The sequence below is a fragment of the Triticum dicoccoides genome, chromosome 5B (genome assembly GCF_002162155.2).
Source record: "Triticum dicoccoides isolate Atlit2015 ecotype Zavitan chromosome 5B, WEW_v2.0, whole genome shotgun sequence".
Lineage (NCBI taxonomy): Eukaryota > Viridiplantae > Streptophyta > Magnoliopsida > Poales > Poaceae > Triticum > Triticum dicoccoides.
In genome coordinates, this window is record NC_041389.1 from 244,161,975 (window position 1) to 244,168,036 (window position 6,062).

Here is a 6,062-nt window from a genome sequence, read left to right on the forward strand (position 1 = left end):
TTCCAAAATCTTCGCATCTGGACAGACGAGCATGGGGCTGTGGCACCGTGGTGGCGTCGACGGATGGACGGACTAGTAAGGATGATGCAGATCTCTCTCCTGAAGATGGGTTAGCTGTTCGATGATGATGGTGGCGTCTAAAACATGTGCATGTGGTGTACGCTTTAGGTCTGCTCACCGGTTGTGGGTTCCGATGCGTTATGTGGATGGATCAACGACGTCACCGGTTTTAGATATGGGGAGTGAGAGCACTCCACATTATCGAGTTTTGTAGGTATGAGTGATGGCTTCGGGTGGCTTGATGTATGTTCTTGTTAGACCTATGTTGAATAATAAATAAAGATGGCCGTATGCATCGATTGATGCAGAGGCCGCGGTCTTAACCTCCTTTTCCAAAAAAAAAACCGCTGACCTAGACATGGCAAATGTCTGATTTTATGTCCGGACGTGGTCCGCGGACATAGTGCGGGAGACAGCTATCCAACACTATTCACAAACTAATCCGGTTAGGACTTAGGAGAAGATAGAGTAGAGGGGATCATGCATGTGGTAGGATATTGTGGTGTGGTGTCGATTGGGAGCAAAGAGAGGAGAGGTGACCATGCATGTGAAGAGAGAGAAAAGAGAGGAGGACCACACGAAGGCTTTATGGTTTTTTTCGAGAGTACATCAAAGACGTATCATATTTTTATAGAAGGCAGAGAATAATGTATAAGAGGCTTCCCAACTATGCGAACATAGCCGAAAGCAGAACACACGACACCTACGGATAGAGAAAAACTACTCTCTCACAAAATGATCAAGGACACCAATTCCGAGCCCTGCATTCTTGCAGTCCTTATCTCGTCCATGATGTGCTTATGCTGTTGGGACACGGTCATGAATTGGTTCTTCTGATTAAACACCCGCGCATTCTTTTGTTTCTAAAGCAACCAAGCGGCCGTGATGACAAAGATGTCAAAACCTCTCTTGTCTCTTCTTGTGAAGTTACCTCTTGTTGTGAGCCACCAGTCGAGGAAGGAGTCGTCCAGTGTGGATCGTGTCACATGTAGATCTAGACCTCCCTCGAATACACGCATTGGATGTGGACATGCTCTGCGTTGTCTTCCTCTTGCAAGCAAATGTAACACTGTGATGGTCCTGTAGCCCATGCCTTGCCCTCTGGTCTGACATCCAAATTCGATGCTGCACCGTTAGCCACGCATGAATCTTGCACTTAAGGGGAGCCTAGCTCCGCCAAATGAACACTGCAAACGTTACACGCTCCATCCCTTGACATAATCTTTCATACACCGCGCGTGATGTGTATCTCCCCGAGGGGTCACATGGCCAAGCGAAGTTGTCAAGGGCATCCAGGTCCCTCTGGACTGAGGCAATCGCATGTCGTAGTTGCATTAGTTGTATGAGGCATGATGGACAGGTCTCCCTCAACATCTATCATCCAAAGTCCATCCTGTAAGACCTCCTGGACTGTCCTCCTGTTCTTTGTTCTCGAGTTAACACAACTATGGATCAGGGGAGCCACGTCCACTATCCCAAAGCCGTGTATCCATCTATCGTGCTAGAAAAGAGTTTTGGCTCCGTCTCCCACCGCGATTCTAACAAGGCTACCAAACACCTGCCTTGCTTTCTTGTCCACGATCATCGGAATACCTTGCCAGGGCCTCTCTGGGTTCGTTCTACGAAGCTACTCCCATCTCACGGGTAGTGCCAGCGCCTGCAGCTGTAGGTTCTTCACACCTAGCCGTCCATAATAGACCGGTCTGCAGATCTTGTTCCATGCTACCAGACATTGACCTCCATTAGCTTGGTCCTTTGTTGTCCAAAAGAAGACCCTCATCCACTTGTTAATCTCCTTGAATACCCAAACAGGGGCATCCATGACCATAAGATGGTGAATCGGTCTGGCCGTTATGACAGATTTAACCAGCATGTTCAGACTCTGGCAATGCTCTCCCACGTGATACTGAAATCCGTATGTCTAGACTGCTAACATAGTGGGAGTAACTTCAAGAGTAACATAAGCTCCAACTCAGCAAAATTGCCTATGTGGCATTGAGTTAATGAGGGGAAAGGAAAATTGAGTAACTTAACTAGTTACCGTAACATCACATATCTCAATACAATATGAGTCTATAACCTAATAAATGAAGGTTTGCATGACACCACATTTATGTTACTACCCACTATGAGGTAGTAACATAGCCGAGGATATGTGTATGTTACTATTGAAGTTACTCTCCACTATGGCTAGTCTAAGTGGACATATAGGGGTCCGGGTTGGATGGCAAAAGTGGTCCATACATTGCGCTACAGAGTGAAAGTTTGAGGGTCCGCTTTGGAGATGCCCTTAACTCATGCATTCTATTTTAACATATTCCCCCTATCTAGATATATATGGCATAATTTGTATTTCAAAATTTACTTGCAATGTTCCTACAAAATGATACTAGATTTGTTATTTTTTTCAAGATCTATGTAGTATTGATCATGTTGGCTGTCCAAGTAAATCTCAAAGAGCTAATTTCATTTTTTTTACCTCTATGTTTCATGCTTGTGACATAATTACCCAATTTTGAGAAAATTCTCAATTTATACCCCCATTTATTGTCCCTGTGTCACAACTATATTTCTCAAATTTGGTGCTAATTTGGCATGCCACGCAGGAGGTTTTTCTTATTTGTGTTGGTTTTCACTCTGGTTTTTCCTGTTGTCGAACCGTGTCACCCCCTTCTTTCCTTCTTTAGGTCCTTTCTTCCTGCTCTGGCACAGACCAATCCTCCCGCTTCCCTCGCTCCTTTCCTTTCTCGGTGACAGAGCATTGGAGGTGATTGATGGAGTCCTGCATTAGGGGGTGCTCGGCATGTCAGTTGTCTGTTCTATGTGTTGGGCCGAGGAACCTCCTAAGCCTGTCAATGTCGGGCCTCATTTGTCTGGACCAGAAACACCAAGAAGGAATGACACGAAGACTTGGTGTATACTTGAGGGTGTAGAGATAGTCCTCGACACGTTTACCCTTTAGATACGTTGGCCATGTGTAAACCCTAGGTATCCATAGTGTCTATATAAGCCGAGGTACCATGACCGTGGTAGGATCGAAAGTGTGTCTAGAGGGGTGGGGGGTGTGATTAGACTAGACCAAATAAAAACTTATCCTTTTCCTAGTTTTAGTTGTAGGCAAGTTTTAGAAATTCTACCAAGTCAAGTACACCCTACACATGCAAGTCTAAGAGTTGAGCAGCGAAAAGTAAAGACTTTGCATATGAACGTAAAGGAGGGATCGGAGAAATCAAACGAAATGAAGACACAATGATTTTTGTCGTGGTTTCTATAGGTGGTGCTATCGTACATCCACGTTGATGGAGACTTCAACCCATGGAGGGTAACGGTTGCGCGAGTCCACGGAGGGCTCCACCCACGAAGGGTCCACGAAGAAGCAACCTTGTCTATTCCATCATGGCTTACGCCCATGAAGGACTAGCCTCACTCGGGTAGATCTTCATGAAGTAGGCGATCTCCTTGCCCTTACAAACTCCTTGGTTCAACTCCACAATTTGTTGGAGGCTCCCAAGTGGCACCTAACCAATCTAGGAGATACCACTCTCCAAAAGACAATAGATAGTGTTGTTGATGATGAACTCCTTGCTCTTCTGCTTCAAATGATAGTTTCCCCAACACTCAAACACTCTCACAGATTTGGCTTTGGTAGAAGAGATGATTGGATGGAAAACAAGTTGGGAAAGGCTAGAAATCAAGGTTTAAATGGTTGGATTGGAATCTCTTGATCTCAACACATGAGTAGATGGTTCTCTTTCAAAAAATGAGTAATGGAAGTAGTGGTTCGTTCTAATGGCTCTCTTAGAGAGTAGGTGGTGGTGGAGGGGTATAAATAGGCAGCACCAAAAGTCCAACCGTTACAAGCCTTTGACCCAACTCGGTGACACCGACATGAAAATCTCGGTGAGACCGACTAGTGTAAAAGACTTGACCATTAGGATTTTCGGGATCATCGAACGAAACGACTCGGTGTGATCGAAGTGCAATGGCTAGGGCAAGACCGTGTTTCGGTCGTTCCAATCATTTCAACTCAGTAATTCCGAAATGAAACAACTTCACTACAGAAACTTGGTCAGGCCATCTCGGTGAGACCGAGATCCATTTCGGCAGTACCAAGACGTTAGGTTTTGGCATGTGCTAGTTCATGGGTCATCTCAGTGGGTCCGGGTGGGAACATTTCGGTGGGACTGAGATGGACTTTAGGGTTTTGGATGAAAGTGATGTGGAGAAGTGGTTGAGGATTTTGGAGCAATACCACTAAGCACTTGAGAAATTGAGTCATGATCAAAACATCATCCCCTTTTAATAGTATTGGCTTTCCTATGGGCTCAATGTGATCTTGGATCACTTAACCAAAAATGTAGAGTCTTGGAGCTTTGCCAATCCGTGTCCTTAGAATTTTGAGGGGTCCACATTCACTAGTCCTTGCCATGCCAATCATTGATCTTATCTGAAATCTATTATGAATGATCATTAGATCAATGATTTATATGTTATTATTTATTATCAAAACCATCGGGGATTAGTTGCACTTTCAACCTCCCCTTTTTGGTAATTGGTGACAACATATAGATCAAAGCTTTGACAAATGATATAACCAATGAAATACATCGTCGCTTTGAGAAGTATGTCATAAGCAAGAGCTCCCCCTAAATTTGTGCATTATTAAAGATTTGCATTTGAATTCAAATGCACAATCGATTAGGATCATGGGTTACTCTTCCATGTCACATACATCTTTGTGGAGCACTCAAAATGATATAATTTCAATATAATAAGCACTCGTCACCAATCAAACAAGTGAATGGTCATATAAAGAGCATATGAATAGATACTCAAGCAAGCATAGTATCAAAGTACGGTATGATCAAGCACACAATGTAATGTAGTCTCATACATGCATCAAGCAAAAGTATCTCAAAGTAGCACGAAATCCAAAGAAACCAAATGAGAAAAGGCAAAAGCACTCTCCCTCGAAGCCTGATGATCTATACTAATTCTGCCCCTTTGGCAACAAGTACCAAAACATTTGAAGAAGTAGAGCTAATCATCGCTCTAGGCCTGATCTCCGGCAGCTCCTGGTGGTGAAGTCCTCTAACTCGCAGCTCCGATGTGAGTAGACATGGGAGTGGAGCGAAGAGTTCTGTCTACGGAGGTCTGCTGAGCTGGAGGAGTGGAGACAGTAGGAGGTACTATAAGGGCAACCGTAGATGCAACAACTGGAGCTGAGACTGTAGCTTTGGAAGTGGCTGGTGCTACTGCTGATCTGGGCATCATCTAGAACTGAGTGGTCGTCTGAAGACCTGTGCCCTGGTGCTCATCATCATCACTAGAAGATCATGCCTTGGCTTCATCCACCTCTTTCTTCAGGCTCTCAACAGTGGTATGCATCTCTGTAACCTTGACATCAAGATCACAGAACTTTGTCTCAATGATCCTCTCAAGACTCTTCTGGTTCTGTGCAAGGTCGGCCACACTTCGCTCGATCCTCCGAGTAGCTTGAAGGAGATAGTTCATTTGATCTGTCTTAGTTTTGAGCAATGGTGCGGTAGGAGCACTTGGCTCTGTAATCCTAGCAGCCTCTGCCTCTATTTGTGTTGCGACCGAGGTGGGATGGATCCATCGTGATAGTGTTATCCTTGAACTCCGGCTGTAGCAGCAAATGCTCATGATCCAGTAGAAATGACTTGTTTGCACCCTTAGAGTTGATGAGCATATGAAAATGTGGTGCAAAGCCACATGATCTCTTCTGGTCTGCAGCAGTCCTCTTGACTGTTTCCACAATGAGATCCATGACCTTGAATTTCTGATGTTGGTCAATGCGATGCATCATGTTGATAGAGTGACCTCGGATCCAGGTAGGAGTAAGGCAGCAAGGTCATGGATGTGAGAAGATGATCCGAGGGAGAAAGGCAGCAAGGGGCGCCCCAAGTAGGAGTAATCCTACTTGGGCGCCTCCCAGAAGTCGGCGTCCCCCCCTTCCATAAGTGTCGGAGGGGGAAGGC